This window comes from Ailuropoda melanoleuca, chromosome 19, assembly GCF_002007445.2.
Source record: "Ailuropoda melanoleuca isolate Jingjing chromosome 19, ASM200744v2, whole genome shotgun sequence".
NCBI lineage: Eukaryota > Metazoa > Chordata > Mammalia > Carnivora > Ursidae > Ailuropoda > Ailuropoda melanoleuca.
The window spans coordinates 32,700,278-32,727,390 of NC_048236.1; the positions used below are offsets into that span (position 1 = coordinate 32,700,278).

General features: G+C 37.7%; 1 protein-coding gene across 1 annotated transcript in view; it reads right to left on the reverse strand.

Moving 5' to 3' along the window:
- Positions 1–9,166: 9,166 nt before the first annotated feature.
- LOC117797179 (mucin-1) overlaps positions 9,167–27,113 on the reverse strand; it is an 88,910-nt gene continuing 70,963 nt past the window's right edge. The window contains exons 7-8 of the mRNA XM_034648281.1: positions 10,860–10,945; positions 9,167–9,485 (exon numbers count right to left, since the gene is read on the reverse strand). The gene's annotated coding sequence lies outside the window, so the exon portion shown is untranslated. The remainder of the gene's footprint in view (positions 9,486–10,859; positions 10,946–27,113) is intronic.

Sequence of the window (27,113 nt, forward strand, 5' to 3'; positions counted from 1 at the left end):
ATCCCAGGACTGTGGGATCATGACCTGAGCTGAAGTCAGACGCTTAACTGACTGAGACACCCAGGTGCCCCTAAATTCATATCTTTCAATAATTACTCTGAATGTAAATGGACTCAATGCTCCAATCAAAAGACATAGGTATCAGAATGGATAAAAAAAAAACAAGACCCATCGATATGTTGCTTACAAAAGACTCATTTTAGACCCCAAAACACCTCCAGTTTGAAAGTGAGGGGGTGAAGAACCATCTATCATGCTAATGGACATCAAAAGAGAGCTGGAGTAGACATACTCATATCAGACAAACTAAATTTTATTTATTTTTTAAAGTATTTTACTTTTTTATTTGAGACAGTGAGAGAGAGAGCACAAGCAGGAGAAGCAGCAGGCAGAAGGAGAGGGAAAAGCAGACCACCCGCTGAGTAGGGAGCTTGATGTGGGGCTCAATCTCAGGACCCTGGGATCATGACCTGAGCCGAAGGCAGATGCTTAACTGACTGAGCCAATCAGGTGCCCCAGACAAACTAAATTTTAAACCAAAGACTGTTATAAGAGATGAAGAAGGGCACTATATCATAATAGAGGGGCCTATCTGACAAGTTGATCTAACAATTGTAAATATTTATGCCCTCAACTTGGGAGTAGACAAATATATAAATCAATTAATAACAAACGTAAAGAAACTCATTGATAATAATACAATAATAGTAGGGGACTTTAACACCCCGCTCATTAGCAGCACTGGACAGATCATCTAAGTAGCAGATCAACAAGGAAACAATGGCTTCAAATGACACACTGGACCAGATGGACTTAACAGATACATTCAGAGCATTTTATCCTAAAGCAGCAAAATACACATTCTTTTTGAGTGCACATGGAACATTCTCCCAAATAGATCACACTGGGTCACAAATCAGGTCTCAACCAGTAAAAAAAATTGATATCATACCATGAATATTTTCAGACCACAATGTTATGAAACTTGAAGTGAACCACAAGAAAACATTTGGAAAGTCCACAAATACATGGAGGTTAAAGAACATCTGACTAAAAAAATGAATGGATTAATCAGGAAATTAAGGAAGAAATTTAAAAAATACATGGAGGCAAATGAAAATGAAAACATGACAGTCCAAATCCCTTGGGACACAGCAAAGGTGATCACAAGAGGGTAGTATATAGCAATACAGGCCTTCCTCAAGAAACAAGAAAAGTCTCAAATATATAACCTAACCTTACACCTAACGGAGTTGGAAAAGGAACAGCAAATAAAGCCTAAAGTCAGCAGAAGAAGGGAAATAGTTAGGATTAGAGCAGAAATAAATGATATAGAAATAAAAAAAAGAGATGGATCAATGAAACTAGGAGCTTGTTCTTTGAAAGAATTAACAAAACTGATAAACCCCTAGCCAGACTTATAAGAAAAAAAGAGAGAGGACCCAAAAAAATGAAATCATGAATGAAAGAGGAGAGATCACAACCAACACTAAAGGAACACAAACAATTATAAGAGAATATTATGAGCAATTATATGCCAACAAATTGGGCAATCTGGAAGAAATAGATAAATTCCTAGAAATATATAAACTACCAAAACCAAAACAGGAAGAAATAGAAAATTTGAACAGACCCGTAACCAGCAAAAAAATTGAATCAGTACTCAAAAATGTCCCAACAAACAAGAATCCAGGGACAGATGGCTTTCCAGGAGAATTCTACCAGACTTTTAAAGAAGACTTAATACCTAGTCTTCTGAAGCTGTTCCACAAAAAAGAAATGGAAGGAAAACTTTTAAACTCATTCTATGAGGCTAGCATTACCTTGATTCCAAAACCAAATAAAGACCCCACTAAAAAGGAAACTTACAAACCAATATCCCTGATGAACATAGATGCCAAAGTTCTCAAAAAGATGCTAGCTAATCAAATCCACCAGTACATTAAAAGGATTATTCACCATGATCAAGTGGGATTTATTTCTGGGCTGCAGGAGTGGTTCAATATCTCCAAATCAATCAACGTCATATACTACATTAATAAAAAAAAAGGATAAGAACCAAGCATTTGACAAAATACAGAATCTTTTCTTTTCTTTTTTTTTTTAAAGATTTTATTTATTTATTCGACAGAGATACAGACAGCCAGTGAGAGAGGGAACACAAGCAGGGGGAGTGGGAGAGGAAGAAGCAGGCTCATAGCAGAGGAGCCTGATGTGGGGCTCGATCCCAGAACGCTGGGATCACGCCCTGAGCCGAAGGCAGACGCTTAACCGCTGTGCCACCCAGGCGCCTCCGGAATCCTTTCTTGATAAAAACCCTTAAGAAAGTAGGGATAGAAGGAACATATCTCAACATCATAAAGGTCATATACAAAAGAACCACAGCTAATATCATCCTTAATGGGGAAAAACTGAGAGCTTTTCCCCTAAGGTCAGGAACACAACAGGGATGTCTACTCTTACTACTATTGTTCAACATAGTACTGGAAGTCCTAGCCTCAGCAATCAGACAACAAAAGGCATCCAAATTGACAAAGAAGTGAAACTTTCACTCTTCACAGATGATATGATATTCTATGTAGAAAACCCAAAGACTCCACCAAAAAACTGTTAGAACTGATACATGAGTTCAGCAAAGTCACAGGATATAAAATCAACATATGGAAGTCTGTTGCATTTCTATACACCAATAATGAAACAGCAGAAAGAGAAATCAAGGAATCAATCCCATTTGCAACTGCACCAAAACCAGTAAGATACTTAGCAATAAACCTGACCAAAGAGGTAAAAGATTTGTATTCTGAAAACTATAGAATACTTACGAAAGCAATTGAAGAAGACACAACGGATTGGAAAAATATTCCATGCTTATGGACTGGAAGAACAAATATTATTAAAATGTCTACACTACCCAAGCAATCTAAACATTCAATGCAATCCTATCAAAAAACCACCAGTAGTTTTCACAGAGCTAGAAAAAATAATTCTAAAACTTGTATGGAACCAGAAAAGACCCCAAATAGCTAAAGTAATGCTGAAAAAGGAAACCAAAGCTGGAGGCATCACAATTCCAGACTTCGAGATATACTACAAAGCTGTAATCATCAAGACAGTATGGTACTGACACAAAAACAGACACATAGATCAATGGAACAGAATAGAGGACCCAGAAATGGACCCCCAACTGTATGGCCAACTAATCTTCGACAAAGCAGGAGAGAATATCTAATGGTAAAAGACAGTGTCTTCAACAAATGGTATTGGGATAACCGGAGAGCGACATGCAAAAGAATGAAACTGAACCATGTTCTTATTCCATACACAAAAATAAATTCAAAATAGATGAAAGACAAGGAACTTGTCACACGCTATAGAATGGATGAATCTTGAGGACATTGTGGTAAGTGAAATAAGCCAGTCACAAAATGACAAATACTGTATGACTCCACTTATATGAAGTATCTAGAGTAGTCAAATTCATAGAAACAGGAAGTAGAATGGTGGTTACCAGGGACTTGGGAAAAGGGGAAATAAGGAGTGTTGTTTAATGGGTAGACAGTTTCAGTTCTGCAAGATGAAAGAGTTCTGAAAATCTGTTGCAGAACACTGTGACTATAGTTAACACTACTGAACTGTACAGTTAGAGATGGTTATGATGGTAAGTTTTATCTTACATGTTTTTACCACAATTAAAAATGAAAAATAAGCAAATAAACTGGAGACACCAGCTAGCCGAAAGATGCAATATGAACATTTTCCTTTTATGATTTCTAAGGTCTATTTCTGCTCAGCTTTCGTTTTGCGATATTCCACATTGGGTTCAACAGTTCCTATCTCTTTAGAGAACCTTTCTCTAAAGTCACCAGTATCCATGATCTCCAGAGCATTTTAAGATCTACCTATGTGTTGTCATATCTGGTGTCTCAAATCTTCTGAGCCCATCATCTAACAACTTTCCAAATAATAAGTAGTTTTGAATTTATTAAATAAACCAATTCTATTTACATACCACCTCACTGAAATAACATCTGATTCTTTAAATCATATATTATGAGGACACACACACTCGCGCGCGCGCATATCTGTAAGGATGTTGTCAAGCAAGAAAACTAAGTCTGATGAAGGAAAAGTCCTATTGAAGGAAATGTTTTGTATAGGAAGGGAAACAGAAAGAAAGAGTGTTTGTCCACCAAATCATTGAGTGCCTTCTTAGTCAACAAAGGGAATATTAGGTCAGTGAAGTGAAGCAGCATTAAAAAGACAAAGAAAAAAACAATACTTGAGGATTTAAGGAAGACAGCAAACAAAGACAGGAATCTTTTCAGGAGAGCTGAGAATAGAGTTTGGTTGTTGGTCAATTCATTTATGGCTCATTAATATTCAACACTGGCTGATTGTATTACTTCCTTTCTTTACTGATGTCAAGTCATTATTATTGGAGCTGGTTTTTCGTCTCCCATTTGTGCATGCCCCAGTATATCTCCCAAAATGAGACTATTTTGAAGGAATGTATTGTAAAGCAGTATTGGAAGAATGAGAAAGGCAGTAAGCCACTGGAAGACCCAGTGGGGAGAGGACATTACTCTGCCCAAGATAAGAAAGTTAGTATAGAGAGAAACAAGATGGTGATCATTAGCAAAGGGTCCAAGTTCCCTTCCTTTTAGCAACAGCAAAGAGAGTTTTCATATCTCTCCAGGTTCTGCAGGCAACTGTTTCTCCTGTTTCACCTTCCCAGAAGGTGTTGAGTGAATAGATAACAGCCAGAAAAATGGAGTGAGGGCTTCTAGAGAGGAGAGATGATGATTCCACAGGCCAAGAGCCAAGAGGAAATTCTAGGCTGCTTTCAAGATTCATTGCATGAAGAGTTCCAAAAAGCCCTGGGAAGTTGAATATAAAAGTAATTGCAAACCAACGTCTTATCACAGCTTCTCTGGATAACAAAAAAGGTGTCAGCAATTGTCAGTGAGGCAAATGGGCTCTACAAGCAGAGGTTGCTCTGGAATCCGTGGGATCTCTATAGAGAATAATCCCCTTAGTTGATAGATACACTATGCAGAATTTGTTAATTAAATCTTGAAATACAATTCTGTGGCAAGAGTTCTTGTACTGAATTTCAAGTATTTCTGGGCTTGGGGGAAGGGAAAGAACAGGGAGGAAATTACAAAACTGGATAGTATTATATGAAATTAATTACCCACAGGGAGTTTATAAAAGATTGATTACAAGGATGATTGTCTTCATCCATGATTTTCCCATTCTTTACTAATTGTGTTTCTAGCTATTGAATCAATGTGATATTTCAGCAAAGGCTGTGATAGTCTTTAAAGTTCTTGCTTTTCCGTTAAATGAAGATCAACCATCTGTCTCTTCTGGTATTTTTTAGCATAATGCAAAGTCATATCAGTCGATGACTAACAGATTTTTTTTTCTGGTAAACTTTCTCCTTTCATCTCTTTGGCAGAATAATAAGGTTATGTATTATTAGCATAATAAACGGATACACATGCACACATATAGAAACTATTTTGCAAGTACAAACAAATGAGTTGGGTTTCAAAAGTTCACTTTTAGGTCAGCTGATCAGAACATGGAATGCTTAGCTATATAAAAATATTGTTAGAATTTAATGCTTTTAAAATTATGTTAAAATTGGACACTGGTATCCCACAAGGAATTTTTACAGAAAAATCCAAGAGACTAATGGTCTTTCCCTAATTTTCAGGGTAATGCAATTATTAGATATTTTCTTGGTTTAAAGGGTTTCCCCATATATTTTCTCTCAATAATAAAAGAACACCTGAGAGCTTACTGTGAGCTAAGTGTTTTACATACATTAACTTCTTTAATCTTCTCAAGGATCCTATTATATAGAGAAAAAAACACAAATGACTAATTTTCCCCCAAAGTGCTCAAATACTAGGTGGTCGAGCTAATGTGGTAGGTGTAAACATGTCCACAAAGTCTTTTACATTTCTCTCAGTCACAGTCTATGTCCCCTTCCCTTGAAATTAGGCCAGCCTTAGTGACTCACTTATAACCAACAGAGTCCAGTAGTGACACTGTATGATTTCTGAGGCGAGGTCAGAAAAGGTCATGCAGCTTCCACCTGGCTCTGTTGTGATGCTTGTTCCGGTAGAAGCCAACTGGCAGGTAAGAAATCTGACCAGCCCCATATTTGACTGCAAATGTATGAGAGATTCTAAGTGAGAACTACTAGGTTGTTACGTTAGTGTTGGGTAATTCATTACGAAGTAATAACAACCAGAACAGCCAATAACAGAACCTAGGTTTGTTGGCCTCTAATGCTCATCTGAAGATACACATCTTACTGCTTTCCTTAAACCTTTGGTATTGTTGCTACTTTTCCACCATAAAATCAAGTATGAAACTCAGTTTAGTATAAAATTATCCATTTAGCTATTTAATTAAGTTTAGGATATCCATAGTACTTTGAGTTCTGCAAAAAATTTCCCTGAATTCTATTCTGTCTCTTAACAATCCAGAGAACCGCTACTTTACAAATAACAGTCAAGTTCTCACTCATTCAACCAACATTTACTGAGTACCTACTATAAGTCAGGCAGTGTAAAAACTGCTGTAGATACAAGAATGAATTAACATGAGCTTCATCATCTTGTCAGTGGTGGGGGCTGGGAGAAAATGGGGAAGGATGCACATATAAAGAAATAGGACAACAAAATAAAAGTTCTGTGACTGAAGAATGCACAAAAGAGCTGCTGGTTGAGCAGAGTCTAGAAGTTAGTGTTCAGGTGGTTGGAGGAAACGGGAACAGGATGGACAGGGGAAAGGACTCCCTGGGGTAGTTCATCTGTAGCACTAACCTCAAACGCTTTCTTAGTCCAAGACCTCCTGAGCGTTGACCAGTCAGAAGGGAGAGACTGGAGAGAATAATTCAAAGGGTGAAAGCTAAGAGGATCTTCCAAAAACACAGCTCTGAGGGGATGCTGGCTGAGCTTGAGAGAAACCAGAGGTAGGCACCCAGATCCTATTATGTCAGGGGAGTTTCTAAACGAAAGGTTGCCTATATTCAGTCTACCAGGCATTGACTTTGGGTGAAAACATTTTCTCTTCCTTCTTCCCTCCTATAAAATAATTATAATATTTCTTATTCCTAAACTGAGTTAATGTCTATGGAGATTCCTGATTTTCTTGTGAGGAAAAAAAGATGTTTCAGGGATGGAAGTTATCATTATTCCAGTAGTACAAATTTAGATTTTAAGAATAAGGAAAACATCTCTTTTCATTCAAGCAGTATACTCTATTCAAAGGATCTATTTTTAACACATCGTATCTCTTGCTCAATGAGGTGGCAAGCAATGTTTTCTCATATGCTTGGGTTGCTCACATCTTTCATTTAGCCACCCACAGCTAGAGACTGCCCTGTTTATTTAGTAAGTTAGTAATTTTTGTATCCATATTTATTTTCTTACCTTTATTTTTCTGCCCAGACTCGTGTTTGGGGAACTGTTTCTTTTAGAAACAGAGCTATGGAACCCATGGCCTCACCTGTCCTACTAGGAGTGAACCTGTGACTCAGGCTGGCCAACAAGAGTATTATACTCCTCCTCAAACACAGTGATTGGTGTAAGGCTGGGCAAGTGATTCAAGGGAACACAGAATGTTTGTCAAGGATTGATATGGGTGATCAAGGAGAGAGGGTTATTTACTCATTTGAGGTCATGAAATATAAGGACAGTGTAAATCTGGTGCTGTCAGGACTCATCTTCTCCATCATGTAGACAGAGCAAGCCTACAAATTAAAACCAATACCAAAAAAACCAAATTAATAAATTAATAATGTAGAGAATGATACCTTCATTTTATGTACCTGGTTCAATTCTGGAAGTTATCCCCCCTTGGACATTTAGGTTAAATAAGCCAATTTTTTTCTGGCTTAAGCTGGTTTGAATTGGGTTTCTGTTATTTCCAACCAAGAGTACTGGCTAATTAAATTTATTCTAATATAATTTGGGGTTCCTGGACCCAATTCCAACATGTGTATCAGGTGGGAGAGGTGATCAACTCAATTTGATGGCTATTTACCAAAAGATAGCATCAGATTCCACAGGTTAAGCCTTCAGTTCTACAAGACTCCCCCCTAATCCTCCAGCCACTTCAGATGCCAGTCACAAATCCAGGTTGTAACTTGTATTTCTGACTGATTGAGTATTTGATCAGAGGTTCCCAAGGCCTCCTCCTCAGGTTTGACTAATTTGCTAGAGCAGTTCACAGAACTCAAAGAATTATCTTATCTACTAGGTTATCAGTTTACTATAAAAGGATAGAACTCAGAAACAGATAGAAGAGATGGATAGGTTGAGGTATGGGGAAAAGGCTTGGAGCCTCCACACTCTCTCTGGTCAGCCACTCTCCCAACACCTCCAAATGTTCACCAAAATGGAAGGTCTCTGAACCGTGACCTTTTGGGTTTTATGGAGGTTATATTACATATTATGGAGGTTATATTACGCCGGTGACCATCAGGGATTGGTCCAACCTCCAACCAATCCTGTCCCCAGGAGCCAGGGGGTGGAACTGAAAGTTCCAACCCTCTAATCACATGGTTGTGGTAACCAGCCCTGGTAACCAGCCTCCATCCTTAGAGGCTTTCCAAAAGTCACCTCCTTAAAATAACAAAAGACATTTTTATCACTTTCAATACTTCGAGGTAATTATAGGGGTTTTGGAAGCTGTGAGCTTTGGATGTGGATGAAGACTAAATATATGTGAGCAATAAATTTTGGTCATCTGAATGATCACATATATATATTTCTTATAAATAGCAATATTGTAGATTCATAATTCTGGAAACATCTTTAACCATCCATATGAAATACCATCTCATTACCCTCCTTCCAAACTCCCTGACATATTCATTCAGTGTGGTGTTGCGGTTAGAGGCAAAACTTTGAACACAGACAGAACTGGGGTTTAATGTTGGCTCTACCATATACAAGTTACGTGTTTTTGAGCAAATCAATGATTTTCTTAAACCCATTTTCTCTGTAAAATAGGGGTATTTTCACATGCACCTGCCACATTTATTTTGAGGTGATTAAAGTAAAGCACTCAGGTCAGCACCCTTCTACAGGGTATCCTGGACACCAAAAATGTTGCTTGGGCAACATGTATGTCCAAGGATATTTCTCTTTTATTCCTCAAGTCATGTCTTTACATGACTTTACAGAAGTATTTTCCTGTTAGAAATTTCATGCCACTCTCTCTTTGACACCATAGTACATCCCAGGTACCTGCAGGTCAGCGCCATATCTGCATGCTATGATTATACCCAGGAGTTGAGGTAGTCATTGACCCATCCAAGGAGTTCGGTTGAACCTAAGTATCTTCCAGAAATTCTTCCACCACTGCCTTGGCAATTGCAGACACAACCAGATGAAGGAGGGCCAGCCAGGCAAGCAAGTTGGCTGGAAGCACCTAGGGGTTTATGTTGCAGCATCCATTCTCTGCGAGAAACAAAGACATCCTTCATATTAATATTCAGCCCTGAAGAAAGAATCATTGTATATCCATTCTCTATCCATTTTAGTAATTTACTTTTGCCTCACTGATTTCAAAGAGTAATGTAAACTTTTCTCAAGGTTGGTTGAGAGCTTGAGTTTAGAAGCAATAAAAAAGAATTTAGAGTTCAAAAGTGTACATCCTCAATTGTGTTGGCTTCTCCAGGTGCTTAGCTTGACTTCCGGATTGGTTGTTGTAGGTTAGTTTTATGCTTCAAAAATTGCTTTTCTATTTCTTTTTTTTTTAATTTTTTTAATTTTTTTTATTTATTTATTCGACAGAGATAGAGACAGCCAGCGAGAGAGGGAACACAAGCAGGGGAAGTGGGAGAGGAAGAAGCAGGCTCATAGCTGAGGAGCCTGATGTGGGGCTCGATCCCATAATGCCAGGATCACGCCCTGAGCCGAAGGCAGACGCTTAACCGCTGTGCCACCCAGGCGCCCCTGCTTTTCTATTTCTTACAATACAGAGTGTTTCAAGCTACCCTGTGGTAGAAAGGAGGTAGGAGTCATGGTGATAAGACAAGGTGAACACTGCTTGAGTCCTTCCCTTGCACCTTGTTCTGCCTGTAACTCGGAGCTTTTCCCAAAAGTAGGGAAGGAGAGGAGGCTTAACCTCTCTCCCAAACAGCCTTCCAGTGTATTAGGAGGGGAAAATTTCTGCACAAAACAATTTTTATTTATTTATTTATTTATTTATTTATTTATTATGTCAAATTTTAATTTAAATTCTATTTAGTTAACATTTATGGTATAATTAGTTTCAGGTACAGAATTTAGTGATTCATCACTTACATATAACACCAGAGCTCATCACAAGTGCCCTCCTTAATATCCATCACTCATTGAATCCATCCCCCTACTCACCTCCCCTCCAGCAACCCTCAGTTTGTTCTCTATAGTTAAGAGTCTCTTAGGGTTTGCTTCCCTCTCTCCCTCTCTTTTTAATGAAGTAGCCAACAGTGGTTGAGCCATTCTTAATCTTCCTCAGTTTCTGCTTTCAAAGTTACTCCCAAATAGGGGCGCCTGGGTGGCTCAGTCATTAAGCATCTGCCTTCGGCTCAGGGCGTGATCCTGGCGTTCTGGGATCGAGCCCCACATCAGGCTCCTCCGCTGGGAGCCTGCTTTTTCCTCTCCCACTCCCCCTGCTTGTGTTCCCTCTTTCGCTGGCTGTCTCTCTCTGTCAAATAAATAAATAAAATCTTTAAAAACACAAAAACAAAAACCAAAAAGCAAAAAACAAAACAAAACAAAAAAACCAAAGGTACTCCCAAATAAATACATAATCTGTTCTGGTTATTCTCTGTCACCCACACCCACCTCCATGGACAGGGAATCTGGCAAACAACTTCAGCAGGGTTCCCCTGTCATCTGGCTTCTAGTTGGGTTCTGTCCATGAGAAACATCTGGAAAGCAAAAGGAATGGGAGATCAGAATATTTCCTCCCCCACTTGCTTCCAGCTTTGGTGCCTATAACCCCTACAATAACAGCCCCTACTTGCTCTTCCACAGCTCCAGCCATCCCCAGGCTCAGAGACACTATTTTCTCCTCTTGCTCCTTCAGGCCTAGGGGTGTAATGGCTTCCCATTGTTGCTGTCCATGGGTGCGCCTCAGTGTTCCTTTTTGGTTTCTCTAACCTGCCCACACCTCTGGAGACACTCCCTTAATTAAAGTCTCTTTAGTTAAACTCCTTTAAACAGAATTTTGATTTCTGCCAGGACTTTGAATTCTGTGTGATTAAGTTAAAAATAGTTTGTTTACTATGCAAGCATAATTTCAAGATGTTTTCTTAATTCCCTTCCAATTAGACTATCCCTACAAAGCCCCTTCTACATAGAAATTCTGGAAGTGCCATAAGGAATATCATAATTCAATCCTGGGGTAGAAGGTTCTGTTAAAGAAAAAATCATAATGAGATGATTATCTTGGTTAAGAAAGCCCCTACTTGTCATTGCCTGAGGTGATCTGGGGAGTAAGACCATATTTATATTCTGAGGGAAACCTTGAAGAGAAGAGTGAGTAAATGAGTAAAGGGCCTGGAAAATGGGAAGAAAGGAAAGCAAAAAGGTGTCATGGAAGAGAAGAACCTCAAGATATGGCCGGAAACAGGCAGGGAGAAATTCTCAGTGGTGGGAAATGATCATAAATGCCAGGATTAGTGATGTCTAAAATTGTTAAAGGTTATTTTGTCTTTCGTGTTGAAATTACTGTTATCCTGTTCCTTTCACCCCATCTTCTCCCACCATGCCATTCCTCCCTTGAAAGGTCAATAAAAGTCAGCTCCAAGTAACAGTTTGTAAAATTAGTGCTCCAGGGGGCTTGAAAGAAGAGAGATGAAGGTCTCAGGCGGAGCCCTTCAGAGGGAATGGGGCTTGTTCACATTGAGAGGGATGTTAGGACGTACATGCGGAGAAGCAGGCAGCTAGGAACCTTACGGAATATTGTGAGTCCTTTAAAAATCCATAGAGATGCTGGGTTGTATTTACATAGTATTTAATTAATACTGAGGACCATGGTGATAGACCTCCATTGTTAACTCCAGAAGGCTGGAATACGTTCACGTAAGCCCTGTATGACTCGATCAGAACAAACAAGACCAATAACATTAACTATACATGAAAGTGTGTTCTGTGTTTGAAATTTTTAGAAAGAATTTCTGAAGTAGTGAGCAAATACATGGATGTTTACACTGGCAAATGGGACATTTTCTCTAAGTGCTTAGAATGGTGCCTGGCATAAAGTAATTGCTATATGTGTGTTTGGTGTTTTATTCTTTCAAATGAGAAACATCCATAAACAAATAACTTCTTAAGAGAAAAGACCATACAACTAAAGTAGGATAGGTAGATAGACAAATGGATGGGTAGATAGGTAGAAGGCTGAACAGACAGATTTAAAATATTAAAGAAAGAATGGTTATTATTTCATTGTTATTGGTGTGACCTGGGCTTCATTGTCCAGAGTGCCCTTCCTTTTTTCCTGCATTCAAATTGCACCCTTCTGATGTTCCTAAGGGTCGTGCAGCTACATATTCCAAGAAATTCAGATTTAAGTCAGAACACAAATGTGAGTGTGTGTTCATGGTCTACGGGAAGCATCATCGATGGAAGAAATAACTCAGGATTCTCACAGGAAAGCAACCACCATAAATGTTATTCTTCTGTACTATGTGCAAGACCCCATTTAGATACATTTGATACTCAGAGCTACCTTCTTATTATTATCTCATTTCATGGAGGAGGAAATCAAGGGACAGAGAATTAGCTTGCTGGAGATTTCACAGCTAGTAAGCAGCAGAGTCAGGATTCAAACCTAGATAGTTCAACTCCAGAGCTGCAGTTCTCAATGACTAAATTACCTCATCTTAAAGCCAGAAATAAGCAGTCTGGTAAACGTTCTACTTTGGCCCAACTACCTAAATATTTTATTGACATATTTAGGGGGGACATAATTCCAAAACTGCATAAAATATGCTAATTATCACTGAATGTGGGAAGGCAATAATCTAATAAGAATTTATTCATTCTTTCAACAAGTATTTAGTGAGCACCTACTAAGTGCCAGAAACTCTCTAGGCACCGTGGCAATACCTATGAATAGTGTGGACAGAAATCCATGCCTTCACGGAGCACAGATTCCAGTGAGGCGGATATAGGTGATAAACAAAATAAGGCATATATATTATGAAAAAATAAAATAAAGAGGAAAAGAAGGAATAGTCAAGGAAAGCCTCTACAAGAAAGTTGTTCATTTGTTTAGGAAGCCCTGGAGAAGGGAAATGAAATATTGTGTTTACCTTTCTCCCTTTATTTCTATTCTCCTCTTCACTAAGATGAAACATGAATATGAGTTAAACGGCCACAGGAACCTGCTTACCATAATCTTAAAAAGTCACTCTTCCACTAATGCAAAACCAGAATTATTGCTATTATATTGTCATTACTCTTCAAAATCCTTTTAAGGGTGCAGGGACTTCCTTTCTTATGCTGGAGTGCAGCCACATGTCTGTGGTTCTTGAAAGAGCCTTCTAAGCCAGAGCAGCACCTCCACCTTATCATCTCTCCATTAAAGTCAAGGGCAGATTTATTTGAACTTCACCAAATGCCTTGGGCAGTTCAGTGTCCTTTCACATGGGACATTTGACTTGTCAAGAGATCAGTTGAAGTCCCCGAGGCTTGATCTTGAACTTGTCTGAAGTTAAGACACTGGATGAGATTTTCCCTTCTTTTCCTATTTTGTATACATGTGTGTTTGTGCTAAAAAGGCAATATTGTCACAGAACCTACACAGACAATCACTATGGAAGTATACAGTCATGGTAAGAAATCATGCTGATAAAGCATGTGTTTTTTCATGGATTCCCATAAGTGATCTAGCCTAAACACTCCAGAATAGGGGCACCTGGGTGGCTCAGTTGGTTAAACATCTGACTTTTGATCTCAGCTCAGGTCTTGATCTCAGGGTTGCGAATTCAAGCCTCACATTAGGCTCCATGCCTAGTGTGGAACCTACTTAAAAAAACAGAATAAATAAACAGCAACAACAACAACAACAAAAAAAAATTCCAGAATAACAAATGCTCCCCAAAAGAGGATAAATAAAATTTGAACAAAATCCCCAAGCGTGAAAAGAATATATTCTAATTCACCAAAGGGTTTATTTCCACTCTTTAAAAAATCTTCAGAAATTCTGAATGGTCATCATTTTCTCTCTGTTCCTTGAGGACGGTCATTTTCTCTTTCATAAAACATAACCATGATCTCCTCTGGTTTCAAATATCATGGAACACCAAATCTAGACAACCATTGGATCAGTTGATGTTATGGCTGTGGGGCATTTCTAAACAACCAGTTCTCATAGTTAATGCTTGCTTTCAGTCTGTTCAAACATGAAATCAGTGTGAGCAACAAAGAAATGATTCTCCAGGGGTATCCCTGCCACCCAGACCACTCCCTTTTTTCCTCTACACCTGTTTCTTCCTCATCCAAAGTTAGGTAGAAATTATCACTATTCCTGTCATCCTTCCCTCCCTTCTCCTGTTCATTCCTGGATTCTCAGTTGTTCTCAAACTTTAGAGGAAATACAGATCAGCCCAGAGTTCATTAGACACATGTAGTCTTGAATCCCTCCTCCCATACTATAATTTTTTTTTAGGAACATGATTTTATTTTTAAAATGTTTCCGCCAGCTTTACTGAGATATAATTGACATATAATATTATGTAAGCTTAAGGTGTACAGTGATGATTTGATATGTGTATATACTGGAAAATGCTGCAATAAGGTTCGTTAACATATCTATCATCACATAGCATTCCCATTTTGTGTGTGTATGCTCAGAAATTCTAGGATCTACTTTCATAGAAAGTTTCAAGTCTACAATACAGTACAATTAACTATAGTCACCCTGCTGTACATTAGATACCACCCTAAAATTTTCTATTTAGTAAGCTTGGATCAGGGTCCAAGAATCTGCATTTTATTTTTTATTTCTTTTATTATTTTATTTATTTTTTTCATGATAAGTGTACTCTTTAATCCTCATCACCTATTTCACCCATCCTCACTGGGAACCATAAGTTTGTTCTCTACAGTTAAAAGTCTGTTACTTGGTTTCTCTCTCTTTTTTCTTCATTTGTTTTGTTTCTTAAATTCCACATATGAGTAAGATCATATGGTATTTGTTTTTTCTCTGACTTATTTCACAAAGCATTATACTCTCTAGCTCCATCCATGGTGTTGCAATGGCAAGATTTCATTCCTTTTTATGGCTGAATAATATTCCATTGTATATATACATCACTTCTTCTTTGCCCATTCATCAATTGATGGACACTTGGGCTGCCTCTGTATCTTGGCTATTGTAAATAATGCTGCTATAAAAATAGTGTTTTGGTATTTTGGGGGTAAATACCCAGTAGTGTGATTACCGGCTTTTGCAGGATAGTACTATTTTTAACTCTTTGAGGAAGCTCCATACTGTTTTCCACGGTGGCTGTACCAGTTTGCATTCCCACCAACAGTGCAAGAAGTTTCCCTTTTCTCCACATCTTCACCAACACTTGTTGTTTCTTATGTTTTTGATTTTAACCATTCTGACAGGTGTGAGGTGGTATCTCATTATAGTTTTGATTTGCATTTCCCTGATGATGAGTGATACTGAGCATCTTTTCTTGTGTCTGTTGGCCATCTGTATGTCTTCTTTGGAGAAATGTCTGTTTATGTCTTCTGCTCATTTTTAATTGGATTATTTGTTTTTTGGGTGTTGAGTTTTATAAGTTCTTTATATATTTTGTATACTACCCTTTATCAGATGTCATTTGTAAATATCTTCTCCCATTCGGTAGGTTGCCTTTTAGTTTTGTTGATTATTTCCTTTGCTGTGCAGAAGCTTTTTATTTTGATATAGTCTCAATAGTTTATTTCTGCTTTTATTTCCCTTGCCTCAAGAGCCATATCTAGAAATCTAAACATTGCTATGGCCAGTGTCAGAGAGATTACTACCTGTGCTCTCTTTAAGGATTTTTATGGCTTCAGATCTCACATTTAAGTCTTTAACTCAGTTTATTTTTGTGAATGGTAAGATAAAATAGTCCAGCTTCATTCTTTTGCATGTTGCTGTCCAGCTTCCCTAACACCATTTGTTGAAGAGACTGTTTCCCATTTTATGTTAATTCTTCTTTTGTCAAAGATTAATTGACCATATAATTATTATTTCTGGGTTTTCTGTTCTCTTCCATTGATCTGTGTGTCTATTTTTCTGCCAGCACCATACTGTTTTGATGATTACTACTTTGTAATATAACTTGAAATCTGAAACTGTGATACCTCCAGTTTTGTTTTTTATTGCCTTGGCTATTCCTGGGATGCAAGTTTGGCTCAATATTTGCAAAACAATTAATGTGACATGTCACATCAATAAGAGGAAGGATAAAAACCACATGATCATTTTAATAGATGCAGAAAAAGCATTCTAGAAAGTACAGTATCCATTCATGGTAAAAACCCTCTGCAAAGTAAGTCTAGAGGGAACATACCCCAACATAAAAGGCCTTCTATGTAAAACCTGCAGCCAACATCATACTCAATGGTGAGAAACTGAAAGCTTTTCCCCTAAGGTCAGGAACAAGAGAAGGATATCCACTCTCACCAGTTTTATTCCACATAGTACTGGAAGTGCTAGTCAGAGCAATCAGACAACAGAAAGAAAGACAAGACATCCAAATCGGTAATGAAGAAGTAAAATTCTCACTATTTGCAGATAACACGATACTGTATATAGAAAACCCTACAGACTCCACCAAAAGCTACTAGAACTGATAAACGAATTCAGTAAAGTCAGGAGACAAAATCAATGTACAGAAATCCGTTGCATTCCTATACACTAATAATGAAGCAGCAGAAAGTGAAATTAAGAAAACAATCCCGGGGCGCCTGGGTGGCGCAGTTGTTAGGCATCTGCCTTCGGCTCAGGGCGTGATCCCAGTGTTCTGGGATCGAGCCCCACATCAGGCCTCTCCGCTGGGAGCCTGCTTCTTCCTCTCCCACCCCCCCTCCTTGTGTTCCCTCTCTCGCTGGCTGTCTCTGTCTGTCAAATAAATAAATAAAATCTTAAAAAAAAAAAAAAAAGAAAAAAAAAAAAGAAAACAATCCCATTTACAATTGCACCAAAATCAATAAAATATCTAGGAATAAAATGAACCAAAGAGGTGAAAACCTGTATTCTGAAAACTATAAAACACTGAAGAAAGAAATTCAAGACAACACAAAGAAATGGAAAGACATTTCATGCTCACGGGTTTGAAAAACAAGTATTGTTAAAATGTCTATACTACCCAAAGCAATCTCCAGATTTAATGCAATCCTTATCAAAGTACAAAACAGCATTTTTCTCAGAAGCAGAACAAGCAATCCTAAAATTTGTATGGAACCACAAAAGAGTCTGCATTTTAAATAAGCATCCCTGGTGATTCTGTTATGTGAAAGTTTGAGGACCACCATTTGAAAAACAGTGTTAGTGACAGCAAAATAATTTCTTACGAGAAGATCTAGTAAAATTTTAGATTTTGGATATGTTCAGTGTAGAATGAAGATTAAATGTAAGAATTGTAAAAATGTAGCATTATGGAATGTTCTGGCTGGGAAGAAAGATCATTCTAGGCAAGTGCTTTCATTTCACAGATGAGAAATACAGGTTCTGAATAGTTAGGTGATGTGCCCAAGGGCTATACTAAGTTTGTGGCAGAACCAGGGCTAGAAATAAGGTCTCAATGCCCCATTCAGGTTTTCTTCTCTCCATCTTACATTCTAAAATGAAGTAAAACTAAGAGGATTAATTAGAAAAGTTCTCCTTGTTTTTTTAACCTTTTGTAGGGCTCTAGAGTTTCTAATTGTCTCTCAAAATACAGCTCCATTCTATTTAAACATTTTGGAAGGGTAACAAAGGAGTTGATTGCCACAAAAGCAGAAAAGAACATGGAAAAATACAGCTGGTAGAGACAAGTTTTTCTGGGTGAAGAGATTCTGAACCATGGTTTTATGTTTTAAATACTTGTAATTAGACCCCTCTATATAAACACTCCAGTCTCCTTTTCGCTTTCCAACATACAGTCTTTCTTTTTTCTGCACAGCAAGGTCAAATTGTGTCTTGTTGATGCATGCATGATAAGCAAGGTGCATGTATCAAGAAGGCTAACATTTGGGTCATTATTTTCAAGAATAAGGTATTAAGGACCTATTTACTACACCAACATGGAAAACCAATCCTTTGACACTTGCATGTCAAACTCTTCTCCATTATTATAGGATTAAAATCAATTTCAAAGTTGTACTGCTAGCAGTTTTACAGGAAATTTATGGTCAGTGATTTCCAGGTAGAAAAATGACAATTATGAGCAATGTGTAAAATTATTGTATAAAACTATTGGTCTGATTGCTTGGAATGTCCACCACCCCAGACATTCTCTTCTTCAAAGGGAAGTATGTATCAGAAAGTAAACTGCACATTTGAAACTTGAAATCTGACATTCTTTAAAAAAGAAAAATTTCCACTCTCTCCACCAAAAAGACAGTGAACATACTAGAATAGAAAGAGCACTAGAGTTGGAACCAGGTGACAGAGACCTGGCTTGACTGCTGTAGCAAGTTTTAACTTCAGTTTGCTCATGTGCAAAATGAGGATATCTCAACCTATCTGACAGACTGTCATGAGGCTTCTATGAGCTTATAACTATGAAGTGATCAAATAAATAAGATACTGTTATTTAGTAACTGATATGTTTATTTGCAGTGAAAATAGTGTTAAGAATATTATATCATGTGGTATTCGGAGGAAATGGTGACAATAGTTATTATTAGATAATACCTATTTCTGGTAAAAGAGCAACACAGTCTTTTGCAAGCATAGCATTACATAAAGCATTTCAGTAATGTCATTCAGACTCCCTAGGGTCTTGGAACTAGCTTGTAGGTGCTGACTTGCTCCAACCCCCAAATTCCATTCTAGGCAGAAATTAAACCAAATAGATGAAGGAAAGAGACATTTGCAGGGAAGGGGAACATGAGTAGGGATAAATGACATTGGGTTCTCCCTGCTAGTTCATCAATTCCTTGTACACAAGTCCAAATTTAAGATTGTTTCTAAGCGGACCACCTCCAGTAAGTTTTTTGCCTCTGTAACTTGTCACACCTAATGCACTAAATTAGAAAATTAAACAGCAGTGGTTTGAGTGCCACTTTGTCATAATCACAGAGCTTGGAGCTGGAAGGGATGCATTTTTAGGAAGCCTCTTAGCTGAGTCTGATACTTAACCAAGTTTGGGAATCAAAGCCAAAGATCATTTAATTCAGCAGTTCTCAATCTCTGTTAGAATCAACAGGAGAATTTTTAATTACCAATATAACTTATTGAGCCGGACACCAGAATATTTAATAAGTCTTCCTGACATTTCTAATGTGCAGTCGGGGTTAAGAACAATTGATCTAGCTTAGTTCCTTATTCGATGAGCGCACTGAGCTCCTCTCGGAGGGAGTAAATTGTTAAATTACTACAAGCATCTACAAATATGAATACTCAATTCAACTCAAACAATCTTTCTTGAGCATCTTTATGGTACAAATCCTGGTCCAAGTGGCCTTACTGACTCATAACAGGGTTGAAAATAACTCAGAATTAAATGAGACAAAATAAGGTAAATGCTATAGGGCAGGAAAACAAGGTGTTTGTTTTCAAAGGGCTGAGAAGTAACTGAAGGTCTTTATCAGGAACATGGCAGAAAATTCCTAAAAATCACAGGATGTTGACTTCTAAAAGCTAGTGAGTTTTGAACGTGTGGAACTGTACATAATAATGTGACATGGATACTACTATTCTATCTCCTGCTTTGAACATTACCCTGTGTGCCAGAGTTGTAAAGACTTGCTCATCGTGGACAGTAGAGCTATAAAGGAATATTGCTGAAAGGAATACTGCTATAAATAAGGGTAATCTTTCATTTCTTTTAATTTGTATTTAAGTTATAGGATTGCACTCATTATTTCTAAAGTCCTGAAAAATTACTTGAGAATGACTATGAATGATGACTATGGAAGATGTGGTCATTCCTGGATACTTTTAAAAATACTTTTAACTTACAAAATATATTCCAATATATGTCCAATATATATTCTAAATTCAGGGACACCCATCTAGTTCAGGGTCTCAGCACGTATCAGCTTAATCATCTCAAAGTCTCCTTTCTGGGTTGCTTTCTTCTAATCTCTTACTTCATACAATTGATTCTACAAATTGTTGTGGAATTAGTAAATCTAAAACACTAATTGTTTTAAATGTATAACGAAACTTCATTTTGCTATACATAGCCTTATAATATCCATTTACATGTTTCCTCCTTCCAAAGTTTAATTATTATTTGTTTATCAAAGTAATGCATGTAAATAATTAAAGAATCAGAAAATACTACAAGGCTTATATTAGAACACAGCTCTCCACTGCTTTATCCCTTCACACTTCCAATTTCTGCTCTCCGGATTTTTCAATATTGAACGTTGCCTACTGATTTTCTACTCTAAAGGACCTAAAGGGTTTTCTATTTCAATTATACACTCCCTGCCCTCTGCCTTCCTGCAAACAATAGGGAATATACTAGTAAATAAGACAAAGTCCCCATTTTTATGAACTTACATTCAGGTGTAAAATGGTAAATAATAGACAAGTAGCCAAATAATCTAATAATTCCAGAAAGTGATCCAGGATATGAAAAATATACATATAAAGAAGGACAAGAGAAAACGATACATGCTCCCTTTCTCCATCCACCCCATATAGTTATACCAACATTTTTGATGTTTTCGCTGGTATAACTATACAAATAGTATTCCACACTGAGGTGTAACTTGTACTATGATTACCTTTCATTTATTGTACAACCATTTGTTTTCTCTGAATCTGAAATTGCCTTGTTTTTGCATTTGTTTAGCTTTGCATTTACTGAGAACTAATTCATTCCTAAACGTGCTGCCAGACTATACAACTTCTCTCAATATGGTCAAACACTACAGTTAATCTCTCGAGTTTTCTGCCTCCTCTCCTATTTTTCCACTTTCATCATTCCTTTCAGAGACCTCTGCCTTCTTGCTCCAGTCTTGTCTGGTATCTTTCTGGGCCTGTGAAACAGCTAACACACTGGCCTCCCTTTATCATCTTCCAGGATTTCCCTCTGACTCTCCCCTTGGAGGAGGTCCTTTCGTGGATACCCCATCTTCCTTTCTTGATTTAGTACTTTAGTAGCTTCTTGAGAAGAGGGCACAGGAAGTAAATTTTTGCAACCTCACATGATTGTGAATGCTTTTATTTCACTCTCACTCTTGGTGGAGAGCCTGGGTATAGAATTCTAGGTTGAAAATGATTTTTCCTCAGAAATTTGGACGCATTGCTCCATTGCCTTCTAGTTTTCAGTAGTGCTACTGAGAATTTTGATGTCAATCTTGTTGCCAGGCCTTGGTATGTGACCTATTATTTTTTCCCCCCACTGGAAGCCTTCGTGTTCTAAAATTTCAAAAATTTGGCTTTCACAAGATCTGATTTTTTCTGGAAAGTCAGATAGTATAATGATTCCGGTGCCAGACTGCTAGGTCTCTTATTTAACTAGCTCCATACCTTTGGGCAGTTTACTCAACGTTGTGCTTCTGTTGGCTGTAAAATTAGGACAATACTAGTGCCCACATCATCGGATCATGGGGAAGATAGCGATAACACTTCCAAACGTTTAGAACACTGCTGGGTGCGTAACAGGACTTATGTAAACACTGGCTATTACTGTTACGTATCTTTTGTGCTGGACGTTTAGTTGACTCAATTTAGAAACTCAGAGTTTCACAGCTGGGGCGCCTGCTTCTGTTACGTCGGTGATGATTTCTTCCCCCTCATTACTTCTACACTTTATTTCTGGAATCTTTGTTATTAAGCCAATTTCCTCAGTGTTATATTTTAATCCATCTGCTATCATATTTTAAATATCTAATATTTTTGTCCTTTTTTTTGAATGTGTATATGCATGTGTGTATCTGTATATTTATGTATTTATATATGTGTATATAAACTTTTTAAAATGGATGCAACATTTTCTTTTTCCTTTTTTTTTTGAGATTTTATTTATTTATTTGAGAGAGAGAGAGAGAGAGAGAACACAAGCAGGGGGAGCAGCACAAGGGAGAGGGAGCAGGAAGCCTGATGGACGTGGGGCTGGATTCCAGGACCCTGGGATCATGACATGAGCTGAAGGCAGATGCTTAACCAGCTAAGCCACCCAGCTGCCTCTTTTTTTTCCCTTTCTGATGATATTTGTTTTAAGGTTTTTCTTGTTGTTTAGGCTTCCCTCTGCTTCTTTTTTTTTCTATTATATTAAAGGCTTTTCTCTGGTGATTCTTAGCTGTCTATTTATACTTAAAAGTGATGCTCTTAAACTTCAGAATTTGCCAACTGGTGAGCTTTGCTGAAGAGAGATTGAGTTGGAATCGGGATCCCCTGAAGAGACAGGTGGGCTCCTGTAAATGTCAGTTTCTGTAGACTTTTTATTTTGAGCTGGTCATTTTTTTCTAATCTCTTGCCTGGGAGTATAAACCTGGCCACCAGAGCTTTGGGAGCTGAGCTGTAAAAGGGGTAAAAGAACTGATTTTCACACAGACTCACACAATCCCCTTATTTTTAGTATTTTTAGTATGGTGTCTCCTGGTCCAACCTCTCCATCCTGTCTAAGGTAGATCTAGGTTTGGTGGCCCTAAAGCTTAAACAATTTGGAGAATCCTCTTCCAGGCAAAAAAATATATATAAAATTATGAAGCAAAATTCAATACAGGGCCTTGGAAGGGACCTGTGCAGATGGGGAGCCCAAGGCCTTGGCTCCATTAGCTTCATGGTAAATCTGGCTCTTCATCTTGCCCTCTGCCGGGGCTAAAATGGTGTACCTGACTTTATTGGCTGAAGGGGGCATCTGGGAGGTCTAACTATTGTTTATAGTCTTCGATTAATTCTCTTCTTTTTCATCCTACTCGATAGCCTGGTTCTTTAGGAATAACCAATATCTTTAAATCTTGGGCTTTTCTGGCATTTATAGTTCAATGGGTGCACTTGTTGTTGGGGTATCTCTTTCTCATCCCGGACAGTTAGGCTTCACTTGATTTGCTGAGCAGTCTTTTACCACTCATTCATGTACTTCCCATTTTCTAAAATCTTGAAGATATCTCTTAGTTACTGTTATTACCCACCCTGTTCTCTTTGTTATAATGGGTTTATTCCTTTTAATGATGGCTTTGCTGCCATTTATGTGGGGCTTTAGAAGAGTATAAAAATAAGCAACCACGTTCAATTGCCATATTTAATTGGAAGCCTCATTCTATCATTAAGTATTTTTATGTCTGCCATTAATTCTAATATTTTATTACCATTAAAATAACTTCATTATAAATCAAAACATTTGTTGTACTCCATATTTGAAAAATTAATACTTCAATGTTCTTAGAGTCTGGGTTTTTTTTTTGTTGTTGTTTTTTGGGGTTTTTTTTGCCAATGAATCAACACTTGTTGGCCCAGCAAGCTGGTGTGCTTTCTTATTAATCAAGTTGTGGATATTCTATGAAGGAGAATATGCCAGAAATGTCTACAATTTTTTAAAACAAAATTACAAAATAATGCATGTTAATAAAGGAGTTTATAAAAAAATTCCCTTTGTTTATATGCTTACGGGAAAAATGCTATGGAAAAAACGCTCTGTCTAGTTTATTCTCCCGGATGGTGCTCAATACATGTTTATTAAATAAATAAATGCTCCTATAAGTAATTTTATCTCATCCACTCAGCTGACTTCATTTCTATGAAAACATTTTCTTTCCCAAACTACTCTCCAAACTCTTGGCAAATGAGATATAAAAGCATTTATAATAATGTTTCCAAAACTGTGCTCCTTGGAACCTCAGCTCTGCAAGAATACTTTAATAAGTAAAGTCTAAGAAAATGATCTGTAGTCAAGTACATTTTATAAACTCTGCATTCAACAAAGTTAGATAGATTTCTTTACATCAAGGATTTCTTAGAGCCTTCACTATGATAATATGCATTGTGAATCTTTAGGAAGGGAATAAGTAGTTCTCAAATTTATTTACTACCAACCCTGTTTTAGGCAGCATACTATTTATTCCTGACAAAGCAAGTTACTTCAAAATATGTTTTGGAACATTTTTTATCAACAGATTTCCTAATTCTATATCTATAAAAGATGTCATTTTCATCCCGAGGAGTTTCCATTCTAGATCGTGATCCAATTCTATGCTAGATCTTGATCTCTCAGGATTGTTCTATCTTGAAACTCTCTGGAATATCAGACCGACTGTGTTCCCATGGGGTCTAAACAATGCAGGTGAAATAAAAACCTGTGTCAGGGAGCTTTTTATATTTGAGTTACTGAGGAAATGCAGAAATGAATAAAGGCTAACAGCAGGATGCTGTGGCACAAGATAGGCCATCCCAGTAGTCCTGAACTGAGTATCATGCTTACGCCTTAGGATCAAGGTCAATTTTAAGCAGTCAGGTAGAGAAAGAGGTAACACCAAGTGTTCTCATCTCTCTGCTCTTTAGTGTTTTCCAAACTTTTTTCCCTGCGTGTATTAAACATGCACATTTTATGCCCAGACCCTCAAACTGACCGAACCAGACTCTCCAGCAGAGGGACCTAGAAATCTGCATGCAAGAAAAGATGATTCTTAGGACTGGCAGGTTTAGGAAATACTGCATTCTGCACAACTGTGGGGCTTACCTTGCCACTCCTGACCATGGCATCCACATTGCTCTCACATTGATCATAATCCTGTTGGAGAATCTGAACTCAATTTCTGCCGCATGCATCTGCTTTGTTCAGATTCTGATTGTGCAATTTCTGAGCTCAGTCTCTCATCCTGGTTCTCATTTCTTTGTCTCACTCTACTGAATATTTTGGACAAACATTAAATGGAGTGAATTCTCTCTAGGATGAATACCTTCTCCTAATATTTGAGGAAATTTAAATGTTAAATAGATTCAAGGTAACTAAAGAATAGTTGTGGAAGAGGATTAAAAAAAATTAACACAGAACTCAAAAAGTATAAAAAAGCAATAACTAAAAAGTATGATTTTTCTATACTAGTTCTACCAGCTATGTAGTTGTTCGAAAGCCACTAGTATTTTATGAATACTTCTAGAGCTATGCTAATGCATTTATAAACATTTATGTAATATGTATGTGCATATTTCTTTTACACGGGGAGAGATCGTGCCACATACCCTGTTCTGCTCCTTACTTTTTTTCACCTAATTTACCTTGGAGATTGTTATAGAATGAATTGTGGCCCCTCCAAAATATGTTGAGGTCCTAGCCCCGAGTATCTCAGAAGGTAGCATTATTTGAAACCAAGGTCATTGTAGATATGATCAGTTAAAATGAGGTTATACTGGAATAGGGTGGGTCCTTCATGCAACGTGACTGGTGTCCTTATAAGAAGAAGACACAGAGACATACAGTGAGACTGCCACATGACAACAAACAACAGAGGCAGAGATTGGCTTGATGCAGCGGCAAGCTGCAGAATGCCCAGGCTTGCTGGCAAATCACCAGAATCTAGGAAGAGGCAGGAAAGGACTATCCCCTACAGGTTTCAAAGGAAACCTGACTATGCCAACACCTTGATTTTGGGCTTCTAGTCTCCAGAACTGTGATACGATACATTTTTGTTGGTTTGTGTCATACAGTTTATGACACTTTTTGGGCAATTCTAGGAAACTAACAAAGATGTTTCCATATGAACAGAGAGCTGCTTCATTCTGTTTGACAGCCACTTAATACTCTATTGTGTGGCTGAAACACAACTGATTTACTTGGCCCTCTACTGATGGGCATTTGTTTTCAAATGTTTCCCATTAAAAAACAATGTAAAATGAATAGCCTCATATATGTCATTTCATATCTGTGTCAGATCATCTTGGGCTAAATATACAGAAGTACTGAATACTTAAATTGACATAAGATGTTTTATACGTGAACAGTGAGAAATTATTATAACTTGAGTAACCTTGAATTTCCATGAGCAGGAGATATAATAAAATTATGCTCAAGCCGATAATGATGCCAAATGGCAGGACTTTCTCTTGACTCCTTTTTCATCCCTCCTCCTAACTGTCCACCTGCTGCATGACCCTTTACACTAACCTTTCTTCTTTTCTCTGGACCTCTGCTATACTTGAGTTTTTGGTGTCTTAATACTTAAGTTCTCAGGGCAGTTGTGCGGATCAAATGAAAAAAAATTGTGAAAGTAATTGCCCTACGTAGGGATTGCTGTTATCTTTGCCTTAAAGCAATGTTTGGTAACTTTATTATGCTCCCCATCCATATTCCACACACACACACACACACACACACACAGACACACACACATACACACACACATACACACACACATACACACACACACAGACACACACACACACAGAGACACACACACAGACACACACACACACACACACACACAGTTGCTCTGGTGGTATGTCTTTTTCTCACATTTGTTTTCATATATTTAGTAGCTTCTTACTGTCTGTCTCCTTATATTTGCCCACAATAGTTAATATGCTGTCTTTTCTACAAATGTTACTAGCTGGCTAATAAATACATATTCAGTGCTTTTGCATGCTCATTTTTTTGTCAGTGAAAATTCTTTACTTCCTTAAGGTAGCTTGACGATTTCCTTTTTCTAGAATACAGTTTCTACAAACGACATTCTTTCCCTTTCTTCTTTTCTCAGATTAGGAAAACTGTTGGGGATATATTTTGTAACTAATGGAGTGAAATCAATCAGTACAAGATACATTTAATTGTTACAGCTAATCCATACACAAAGGAAGGAGGTAATTTCACCTGTCTTCCTAAATCATGAGGACTTTTCTTTCTAGGCAGGGTTTAGGATTGAGACCCTGGTCACGTGGTTATTATTCTTAGTATCCTCAGCCTTGTAGCCTGCCAAGAATAGAGCTAAAAGCAGGCTGTTGTTTATATG